The sequence below is a fragment of the Cervus canadensis genome, chromosome 14 (assembly GCF_019320065.1).
Source record: "Cervus canadensis isolate Bull #8, Minnesota chromosome 14, ASM1932006v1, whole genome shotgun sequence".
In the NCBI taxonomy this organism is placed as follows: Eukaryota; Metazoa; Chordata; class Mammalia; order Artiodactyla; family Cervidae; genus Cervus; species Cervus canadensis.
This window is the reverse complement of record NC_057399.1, coordinates 20,343,096-20,355,625: the sequence shown is the minus strand read 5'-3', so window position 1 is coordinate 20,355,625 and position 12,530 is coordinate 20,343,096.

Sequence of the window (12,530 nt, the reverse complement as noted above, 5' to 3'; positions counted from 1 at the left end):
GAGCTGCCACAATGAGAAATGCTCACACAGCAGCTAGAGGGTATGCCCCGTTCACTGCAACCAGAGAAATGCCTGCCCATCAACAAAGACCCAGCGCAACCAACAATAAATTTTTTAAAAATTGGGAAAGTTTTAAGTTAAGGGTGCATGCATATTCATGAAGGGTTTTGAACACAGGAGAATTCGGCATAGAGTGGGGTAAAGGTTGACAGAGTCCAGGCTCCAGTTGATTGAGATCTAGGACAGTCAGTGAAGTCAACGGTAATATTTCTTAGGTTCCAGTTAGCCCCTAGTGTTCCAGGGGGCTGGGTTCCACAGAACTCCTCAAGAATGTCCTTCAGACTAATCTTTACCTTCAAAAAAGAATTGGGAGTATTTACAACTGATACATTATCTTCATACTGTTCATGGGGTTCTCAAGGCAAGAATGCTGAAGTGGTTTGCCATTCCCTTCTCCAGTGGACCACATTCTGTCAGATCTCTCCACCATGACCTGTCCCTCTTGGGTGGCCTCACACAGCATGGCTTAGTTTCATTGAGTTAGACAAGACTGTGGTCCTGTGATCAGATTGGCTAGTTTTCTGTGATTATGGTTTTAGTGTGTCTGCCCTCTGATGCCCTCTCACAATACCTACTGTCTTACTTGGGTTTCTCTTACCTTGGACGTGGGGTATCTCTTCACGGCTGCTCCAGCAAAGCATAGCTGCTGCTCCATGCCTTGAACGAGGTCTCCCCTCCTGACCTTGAACGTGGAGTAGCTCCTCTTGGCCCTCCTGTGCCATCACAGCCTAGCGATCTGGATCGCCACCCCTGACCTTGGACGTGGGGTAGCTCCTCTTGGCCGCGCTTCTGCATTCCAATATGCTACTGGAGATAATTGGAGAAATAACTCCAGAAAGAATGAAAGGATGGAGCCAATGCAAAAACAGTACCCAGTTGTGGATGTGACTGGTGATAGAAGCAAGGTCTGATGCTATAAAGAAGATTATTGCATAGGAACCTGGAAAGTTAGGTCCATGAATCAAGGCAAACTGGAAGTGAGATGGCAAGAGTGAACGTCAACATTCTAGGAATCAGTGAACTAAAATGGACTGGAATGGGTGAATTTAACTCAGATGACTATTATATCTACTACTGTGGGCAGGAATCCCTTAGAAGAAATGGAGTAGCCATCATGGTCAGCAAAACAGTATGAAATACAGTACTTGGATACAATCTCAAAAACGAGAGAATGATCTCTGTTCATTTCCAAGGCAAACCATTCAATATCATGGTAATCCAAGCCTATGCCCCAACCAGTAACGCTGAAGAAGCTGAAGTTGAACAGTTCTGTGAAGACCTACAAGACCTTTTAGAACTAACACCCAAAAAAGATGTCCTTCTCATTATAGGGGACTGGAATGCAAAAGTAGGAAGTTAAGAAACACCTGGAGTAACAGGCAAATTTGGCCTTGGAGTACGGAATGTAGTAGGGCAAAGGCTAATAGAGTTTTGCCAAGAGAACGCACTGGTCATAGCAAACACCCTCTTCCAACAACACAAGAGAAGACTCTACACATGGACATCTCCAGATGGTCAAAACCAAAATCAGATTGATTATATTCTTTGCAGCCAAAGATGGAGAAGCTCTAAACAGTCAACAAAAACAAGACCGGGAGCTGACTGTGGCTCCGACCATGAACTCCTTACTGCCAAATTCAGACTTAAATTGAAGAAAGTAGGGAAAACCACTAGACCATACAGATATGACCTAAATCAAATCCCTTATGATTATACAGTGAAACTGAGAAATAGATTTAAGGGATTAGATCTGATAGACAGAGTGCCTGATGAACTATGGACGGAGGTTCGTAACATTGTACAGGAGACAGGGATCAAGACCATCCCCATGAAAAAGAAATGCAAAAAAGCAAAATGGCTATCTGAGGAGGCCTTACAAATAACTGTGAAAAGAAGAGAAATGAAAAGCAAAGGAGAAAAGGAAAGATATTCCCATTTGAATGCAGAGTTCCAAAGAATAGCAAGGAGAGATAAGAAAGCCTTTCTAAGCAATCAATGCAAAGAAATAGAGGAAAACAACAGAATGGGAAAGACTAGAGAACTCTTCAAGAAAATTAGAGAAAAAAAAAAAGAAAAGAAAATTAGAGATACCAAGGAAACATATCATGCAAAGATGGGCACGATAAAGGACAAAAATGGTATGGACCTAATAGAAGCAGAAGATATTAAGAAGAGGTGGCAAGAATACACAGAAGAATTGTACAGAAAAGATCCTCACAACCCAGATAATCACGATGGTGTGATCACTCACCTAGAGCCAGACACCTGGAATGTGAAGTCAAGTGGGCCTTAGAAAGCATCACTACAAACAAAGCTAGTGGAGGTGATGGAATTCCAGTTGAGCTATTTCAAATCCTGAAAGATGATGCTGTGAAAGTGCTACACTCAATATGCCAACAAATTTGGAAAACTCAGCAGTGGCCACAGGACTGGAAAAGGTCAGTTTTCATTCCAATCCCAAAGAAAGGCAATGCCAAAGAATGCTCAAACTATTGAACAACTGCCCTCATCTCACATGCTAGTAAAGTAATGCTCAAAATTCTCCAAGCCAGGCTTTAGCAATACATGAACCGTGAACTCCCAGATGTTCAAGCTAGTTTTAGAAAAGGCGGAGGAACTATAGATCAAATTGCCAACATCTGCTGGATCATCGAAAAAGCAAGAGAGTTCCAGAAAAACATCTATTTCTGCTTTATTGACTATGCCAAAGCCTTGACTGTGTGGATCACAATAAATGGTGGAAAATTCTGAAAGAGATGGGAATACCAGGCCACCTGACCTGCCTCTTGAGAAACCTGTATGCAGGTCAGGAAGCAACAGTTAGAACTGGACATGGAACAACACACTGGTTCCAAATAGGAAAAGGAGTATGTCAAGGCTGTATATTGTCACCCTGCTTATTTACCTTATATGCAGAGTACATCATGAGAAACGCTGGGCTGGAAGAAGCACAAGCTGGAATCAAGATTGCCGGGAGAAATATCAATAACCTCAGATATGCAGATGACACCACCCTTATGGCAGAAAATGAAGAGGAATTAAAAATTCTCTTGATGAAAGTGAAGGAGGAGAGTGAAAATGTTGGCTTAAAGTTCAACATTCAGAAAACTAAGATCATGGCATCTGGTCCCATCACTTCATGGCAAATAGATGGGGAAACAGTGGAACAGTGTCAGACTTTATTTTTTTGGGCTCCAGAATCACTGCAGATGGTGATTGCAGCCATGAGATTAAAATACACTCCTTGGAAGGAAAGTTATGACCAACATAGACAGCATATTAAAAAGCAGAGGCATTACTTTGCCAACAAAGGTCCATCTAGTCAAGGCTGTGGTTTTTCCAGTGGTCATGTATGAATGTGAGAGTTGGACTGTAAGGAAAGCTGAGCACCAAAGAATTGATGCTTTTGAACTGTGGTGTTGGAGAAGACTCTTGAGAGTCCCTTGGACTGCAAGGAGATGCAAGCAGTCCATCCTAAAGGAGATCAGTCCTGGGTGTTCATTGGAAGGACTGATGCTGAAGCTGAAACTTTAATACTTTGGCCAGCTGATGTGAAGAGTTGACTCATTGGAAAAGACTCTGATGCTGGGAGGGATTGGGGCAGGAGGAGAAGGGGACACCGGAGGATGAGATGGCTGGATGGCATCACCGACTCGATGGACATGATTTTGGGTAAACTCCGGGAGTTGGTGACGGACAGGGAGGCCTGGCATGCTGCTGTTCATGGGGTCGCAAAAAGTGGGACAGGACTGAGGGACTGAACTGAACTGACATTATCTTTGATATGGTTATCTCCCTGATCCGGTAATTCCTGTTTGTTCTGGAATACTCTGCTTTGTTCCCTAAAACCATTAACTACTAGACCTCTGCAAGGGCATGCATTGTATCCAGGCTCAGATTGCAAAATGCCTTAGGCCTAAAACATCTTCTCTAAGTCAAGAGAGCTATGTCTGGTTCTCTTCTTCCAGGGGACCTCTATGCTATTTGCCTGCAGTGGCAATAGAAGATTTTAAAAGTAAATATAGGAGGTAACATGGCTGTAAAGAACCATGGCTCTTTCAAAAGTGAATGAACTTTGTTTTTCTTTTAATAATCAAGAACATGTTAAAATCAACCCAAGGCACAGGAAGTTACTATGAAAAGATATAAAATGTTTGTCTTCTAGGCAAAATTACTTTCCCTTTCTAAAAAAAAAAAATATCCTGTAGACCTTACATATAAAGTTGTCTCTTTCTGATGGTATTTCTCCAAGTAGAGTCTCACCCACTGTTATGGGCTGAATTCAGTTCAGTTGTCACTCAGTTCAGTAGTGTCTGACTCTTTGTGTCCCCATGAACTGCAGCACGCCAGGCCTCCCTGTCCATCACCCCCTCCCAGAGTTTACCCAGACTCATGTCCATTGAGTCGATGATGTCATCTAACCATCTCATCCTCTGTTGTCCCCTTCTTCTCCTGCCTTCAATGTTTCCCAACATCAGGGTCTTTTCAAATGATTCAACTCTTCGCATCAGGTGGCCAAAATATTGGAGTTTCAGCTTCAGCATCAGTCCTTCCAATGAACATTCAGAACTGATTTCCTTTACGACAGACTCATTGCATCTCCTTGCAGTCCAAGGGACTCTCAAGAGTGTTCTCCAACACCACAGTTCAAAAGCATCAAATCTTTCATTATAGTGCTCAGCTTTCTTTATAGTCCAACTCTCACATCCATACATGACTATTGGAAAAGCCATAGCCTTGACTAGATGGACCTTTGTTGGCAAAGTAATGTTTCTGCTTTTTAATATGCTGTCTAGGTTGCTGATAACTTTCCTTCCAAAGAGTAAGCGTCTTTTAATTTCATGGCTGCAATCACCATCTGCAGTGATTTTGGAGCCCAAAAAAATAAAGTCAGCCACTGTTTCCACTGTTTCCCCATCTATTTGCCATGAAGTGATGGGACCAGATGCCATGAATTATGGGTTGAATTATGTTCTTTTAAAATTCATATATGTTAGCCCTAATACCTAAGTGTCCCCATATGTGACTGTATTTGGAGATAGGGTCTTTAAATAGTAAGTTAAATGAGGTCATTAGAGTAGGTCCTAGTCAGATACAAACAGGGTCCCTATTGGAAGACATAGGGAGAAACAATCATCTACAAGCTAAGGACTGAGGTCACAGAAGATATCAACTTTGCTAACACTTTGACTTGTGTCAAGCCTAGGGGCCTCCAGAATTGTAAGAAATTAAAGTTTGTTGGTTAAGCCAGCCAGTCTCTGATACTCGATTACTGTAGCCTTAGAAAACTATGTAATAATACAGTTACAGAGAGAACTATGATGTAAATAACCGTAAACTCTTATATATTGCCATATTATAGCTGAATAGCCAAGCTAAAGAATATACATTTCAAAACTTTTTTCTATAGCCATATGTTTCCTTTGATCCCTGGGTCAAGAATATCCTCTGGAGGAGGGCATGGCAACCCACTCCTGTATTCTTGCCTGGAGAGGAGGAGCCTGGCAGGCTACAGTCCATACGGTTGCAAAGAATCCAACAGGGCTTAGTGACTAAACCACTACCACAAACATGTAGTAGATGTTGCTGAAGTTTTTCCCAGACATGACCCAGTCATGTCCAACTCTTTGCAGCCCCATGGACTGCAGCATGCCAGGCCTCCCTGTCCCTCACCATCTCCTGAAGTTTGCCCAAGTTCACATCTATTGTGATGCCATGCAGCCATCTCATCCTCTGACACCCTCTTATTCTTCTGCCCTCAACGTTTCCGAGCACCAGGGACTTTTCCAATAATGTTAGCTTATTAATTAGCAAATCTAGATAATTTTAGGAAGAATGTGTCCAAATAGAATTTAAAAAAGTGTGCTGTTTTTATGCTTGATGATGATAACTCAGAAGACAAGTTTTTATTAAAAACTTTTATTAAACTGACAATATCAGACTAGTGTCATTTTCCAAATATTTACCTAAATTATGGGAGCCTGAATTCTTTAAATATTTGGGATAGTTTCTGCAGAAGTACTTTGAAAGTATCCTTACTGAGTATTAAAATTTCATTTTAGAAGTATTAGGGATAACTATATTAGAAGTTCAATTTCTTTAATTTCTGGGAATTTTAGGAATATTTAACTTATATGAGCTCTAACTTATTTCTACATCAGTCAGCACTGAGGACATTTAAGGGATTTTATCATCTAATCTGGTAATACCATCTGTATTTAGGAAAGTACTATAAGTATAAACATATATGGACTTTCCAGGTGGCACTATTGGTAAAGAATCACTTACAAAGCAGGAGACACAGGAGATGCAGGTTTGATTTCTGGGTCAGGAAGATCCCCTGGAGGGCGGCAGAGTAACCCACTCCAAGATTCTTTTTTTTTTTTTTCAAGATTCTTGTCTAGAGAAAGCTGTAGACAGAAGAGCCTAATGGGCTACAGTCCAGAGGGTCGCAAAGAATTGGACATGACTAAAGCAACTGAGCACAGAGCTAACACACATAATACATATATTCTTAAATGCATGTACACATATACACGCAAATAGAGACAGGCACAAATAGAAAGTTTACAGCTTCAGTGTCAAAATTTCAACTCATGGGTAAATATAGATAGATGTGCAGCTCTCATCTTTTTCCCACCTCTACATTTTTACCCCAGTTGTGTTTCTAGCCAAGCACTACTTGCTCAATATGAAACTTAAGCATCACCATGCATGTTGGTAAAGCAGACCTTTAAGATTTCCTCTGCCCTGATGTGTAATCTTATGAAGTCTGTGGACTAAATTTGGGGAAAGGGACCAAGGAAAGATCAAGTGGTCATCTGTGTGCCTCCAAAGGCTATACGAATAGCTAAAATATCCAGTGTGATTTCAATGACTTTTTTTCAGGCAAGTGCTACCGTTGGGCTCCCTGAGGCCCTCAAGAGCCCCTGATGGGAAGAGGGTGTACTTTAAGGCCTGAAGTTTCCTGTGCTGCCTTGATACCCAAGGGCCTCACCCTGAGTTCCCCTGCTCTTGTCTCTACTCAGCTAGTTCCCCCATCAGCCAGACCAGATGCTCTCCTGACTCCTCAGGGAGGAGTCTTACCTCCCTGCCAGCCCACACAATTATTTAAATAAGACATCACTTATTCCCACGGAAACCAAGGGTTACCATCACTTGTGTCTCTACCCCAGAGCCTGCCTCCCACAGGCCCTGCTGATTCACTCTGATGCTGAGTGTAACTCCCAGGTGGTCCTGAATGACATGCGGCTTTCTCCTCCCCCAGCTGAGCCTATGAATAGACTACTATCGGTCTCACCCGTCTAATATCAGGGGTTGTGTCTTTGACCATCTGGTTCTCTTTAAGGCAGGAGATCCTTCCTTCACCAATGGAGTGAAGAGGAGATGAGCAGAACAGAAGAGGCCCAACTCTTAAGAGGTAAGGATTTGAGGGCTGGGATGGGTAGGAAGGGGTGGGGTTGGAGGAGATACGGGCATTGAAGGGGGACAGATCAAAGGATTCAAGGCAGCTGAAGAGAAGGTTCTGATGATAAAAGGGAGTGGGGGAATGATGGGAGGGGAGAGTTTGGCGAGATCCCAAGTTTGTCAAAGAAGCCTCTGAAGTTCTAAATTGCTTTCGGTAAAGGTTGCCATTTTTGAAGGTATTAAACTGAATTTGTGCCATAATGACAAGCAAAGGCTCTCTTTTTGTTGGAAAAAATAAAAGTAACTGTTTACTGTGATTCAACCCATGGCTGATTCACGTCAATGTATGGCAAAAACCACTACAATATTGTAAAGTAATTAGCCTCCAATTAAAATAAATTAATTAATTTAAAAAAAACAAACAAGAGGGGCTTCCCAGGTGGCGCTAGTGGTAAAGAACCCATTTACCAGTGCAGGAGACAAAAGAGGCGTGGATTCAATCCCTGGGTCGGGAAGATCCCCTGGAGAAGGAAACGGCAGCCCACTCCAGCATTTTTGCATGGAGAATCCCATGGACAGAGGAGCCTGGTGGGCTATAGTACATGGGGTTGCAAAGAATTGGACACAACTGAAGCGACTTAGCATGCACAACAAAGGAATTCCAGAGCACTCGTTCAAGACCTGAACTTACCAAAGTTTCCTGAACTCACCAAAGTTTCCTCGAATCTCTGAACTGTTACCTTTATAGGTAGAGGTCCATAGTTTTTGAGCCAAGTCATAGCACCAGAAAACTGTCAAACAGAAACCAATTCCAGGTTTGGTAAGGGGAGACTTTATTCAAAAGGATTATTGCAATTCAGAGAAGGAGTTTATTGCACTAGGGGGAGGGGAGATTATAACGGAGAGTACTCCATTTGTAAGATCTACAAGCTTTTGAAAGGTCAGGCAGAAAAGAGCCTTTCTTTCATGGGAGAGTCAACAAGGCTAGAATGAAAGAGTGAGAGGAACAGCTGGCTTGACCAGGCAACTGACTAGGAAAAGTTTTCCTTGAGGTCAGGAAAGGAAGGGGCTCCCCCTCCACCCCCCCCATGTCCATCAGGTGGCATGCAGGCTCTTTGCTCCCCAGCCGGGAATGTAACCCATGCCCTTCCAGTGGAAGCATGGAATCCTAACTTCTGGACCTCCAGGGAAATCCCAGGAAAGGGCTTCTTGGTAGGGGCAATTAGGGTTTTTTCCTGCCTGTCAATGTTAGCTTAGGCAGAGGGTGAATGAAAGATAGAAAAACTGAGGAGAGAAGAATGTCTAAATAAAGTCAAGTGGGCAGGCATTTTGTCCAGATAGGTAAGCAGGAAAAACAGTTCAGCTACTGATTTACGAGACAAAGAAGGGAATTTGGAGGATTCTGTGTCTGGTCTTATCACAGGTAATCGAGGGAGTTCTGGGTGAGTTTTATCTAAGTTACTTGAGGAAAGGTGGTGGTTCTTTGCAGTAAGCTGTTTCCTGGAACACAAAAGGGTGTGGGGATGATGGTTTGTTTTTGTTTTTAAACCTCCACTGACTCTCAAGAGCACAGGGTTTGAGTTAAGTTTAATACTGTCTCCTTATTGAGTTGTGCTTTTAATCACAGTTTTATTATATTTAAAAAAATGTATCAGAAGTGTCATCACTGTAACAGCTCTGTTTATAAGCACTTCCCTGCCTCTATAACATTAGAATAGTTAAAACCTGTAATTAGGAGTTTACTCCTCATGCTGGTTATTAAGATGTGGCTCAGTCAGGAGACTCGGGTTCGATCCCTGGGTCAGGAAGATCCCCTGAAGAAGGAAATGGCAATCCACTCTAGTACTCTTGCCTGGGAAATCCAAGGGACAGAGCAGCCTGGTGGGCTACAGTCCATGGGGTCGCAAGAGTTGGACATGACTGAGCGACTAAACCTACCAACCCACCTACCTACCCTGCATCTATAACATTAGAATAGTTGAAACTTGTAATTATGAGTTTACTCCTCATGCTGGTTATTAAGGTGTTATCTTGTGACTCAAGCCCATTCTTCTGTACTCTTCTGTGACGCTGCGGGTGTGACAAAGCCGATGACTTTCCTGTAAGGTTTTGCCAATAGGGGGCGCTCGAGCAGAGCGGAGAGCTAGTGGAGAGAGAAGCGATTTGCTCCTTGATATTTGATCAGCGGGGAAAAACAGTTCAGGTGATCATTCCCACCAGTGTCACCAAGCAGTGGCTCTTTTACCTGGATGCAGCAGTTGGTTCCAGTTTTCCAGTTTTTAATCTACCCTCTCTTCCAGTCTCACCACTTGCCTTCAGAAGTAACATGCCCAGCTGGGTACTCCCCTTCCCAGCCTCAGAGGTCTGAGTGCCTGCTCCTCAGAGGCGTTCTCCCAGCTCTTAGTGTCTCCTTGTTTCACTTTTTATTTTGTATTTGAGTCTAGCCGATGAACAGTGTTATGATCGTTTCAGGTGCGTGGCAAAGGGGCTCTGTCAGGCATACACATGTATCCACTCTTCCCCAGACTCCCCTCCCATCCAGGCTGCCACATAACACTGTTCCAGCTCTTAGTTTCTGATAACCCCACACTTCTGTCTCCAGTTCTAGCAGTGGCAGCTGCTCCCCCCAGTTATGGGGGGGAGTTATGGGCATCTTTTTGTTATTGCATATCTCCCTTTCTGCTTTTTCAGTCCTCCATTATATGTTTAATTCTTTTAAATTCTTAAATTCTCTACAAAAGTAACTGCTATAACCCCTAAGAGATCCAGAAATACTTTCTGAACTTGTATAGATTTTTGATGGATTATAAATTATTGTGATAATTAAGAACAAGTGGATCATATCCATAGGCTATATGCCACATCCAACTGACAAAAGTTAATTTATAAATTCATTGTCTGGATCTTGAAATGAATTTTGATCTTGAAATGAAATGAATTTTCCTAACAAAAGAATACTACGCATTAAGTCAGATGATCACTTCATCAATGTTCACAATATAACTGAACAAACTAATCAAATTGTGTTAGGCAACAGAACTAGCATTGCTTGGCAATATATATTCAAAGTGGCAACTGTAATGCTAGTGAAACCAAGCCCCTTAAAAATGAGTTCCCTTGTCAAGTTTTTGACTAACCTCTCTATTCAAAACTTTATTCTCTTTTCTGCCATGCCCCTGTTCCCCTCAAGATTGAAGAGTGTCAAGCAAAAGGGGGGACTGAAATGGACCACCACCCTGTGGGACCTTCCCAGGTACAAAAACCCCTCCACGCTCCTTGTTTCTTGCTTGTAGAAAAAGGCTTTAGTCCTGTATGCCAAAGAGCAGCCTCAAGCAGTTATCAGTTAGGAAAGTGAGGGGATGCAGAAATAGAGGGAAAGCAGGCAAGAAGCATGCCACAATAAAACAAAGTCCTAGTTTCCCCTCAAGGGATATACAGAACGATCTAACACATATCTTTGAGTTGTTCTCAAGAACCTAAGACCCCCACCCACCCAGGTGCAGGATGCTGACTATAAGCTGACCAGAAACAGTAGACCCCAGGCTGGTGGGAGCCAGAATGTTGATATTTATTAACAACAGCACCACTGACCAGTCAGAAAAAAGTCCATGAGCTGCAACCCTCACCCAAAGTGGTTTCTTTAAAAGCCCTCCCCTGAAGGCCGTCAGGGAGTCTGAGTCTTTCGATCATGGGCTGCCAGTTTTCCCTGCTTGGCACCCTGCAAATAAATGCTGTGCATTCCTTCACCAAAACTGGTGTCAGTAGATTGATTTTGCTGCAAAATAGGTGAGTAGACCCAAGTTTGGTTCAGTAACACTAGTAACAAATTGTATTCACTCTTTCATTCTTTTAATTAAAAATGTTTAAATACTTTTATAAACAATATATCCAAAATACTGTAATTTCAACCTATAATTAATATTTTTAAATACATTTAAATGAGATACTAAAAAAAAATTTTTTTTCATATTAAGACTTCAAAATTGGCTGTGTATCTTTCACTTCACTGGGAAAGGCCTGGTAAAATTGAGTAATTTTCCCAACTGGTTTAAGCCCTCACCTTAAATACCATCTTCAGCTAAAGATGAAAGAAGATGGGTGGGGTAGCGTATAGTCACTTTGGACAGTCATCAAAAAAAAAAAAAAAGCACAGTGAACAAAAGGAGTGTTGTGATGCTTTGATAAGAATTCCTAGAGGTTTGTCATTCCCCCTCTTCCTAGTAGGGCTTCCTAGTAGTAGCCCTGGTGGCTCAGAGGGTAAAGAATCCTCCTGCAATGCGGGAGACCTGGGTTCCATCCCTGGGTTGGGAAGTTCTCCTGGGGATAGGAATGACAACCCACTCCAGCATTCTGGCCTGGAGAAGCCCATGGACAGAGGAACCTGCTGGGCTACAGTCCATGGGTTGCAAAGAGCTGGGCACGACTGAGCAACTAACACCTCCACACTCTTCCTAGTGCAGGGAGACACTCTTACAAAGGCGTCATACATGATTTCTCTTATATATAAAGATATCCTCACACAAGAGTAACTTTAACTTGGTTTCAGAGCTTTTCTTGTGTTTGAAGTTTCTTAAAAATAACCAGTTTAAAATGACTCTTATGACAAAGGGACATATTTTGGGGTGGCATATTCTGCTCCCCTAAATAGGAATACTAAGTATTGATAATTAAAAATAAACCCAAAAAACTGAAAATATTCTTGCTGAAAGCACAGTAAGAAAAAAACTGGTCAAGTGAGGATGGAGGAAACATGTTTAATCTAGTGGAAAGAAGTGACAGGCTTAGTTTCAAACACTGAATTAATAAAATTTATGAATTTAATTTCATAATGCAGTATTAGGGTTTTAGTATAATTGCTTTCACAATGGCTTGACTTAAGGAATTTAAAAATATCACTTTGTCTTTTAGTAAAAAAGGTCATCTGGATTAGCAATAGATTGAAAAAAAATTGCAATTACTTTTTCTCTAATTCTGACCAATATGCTGTGTATATCTGCAGAAGATATTTTGGGTTCAGACTTTTGTTTCCATGATAAAAATATAAACCATGGCTTAGAGGTTCA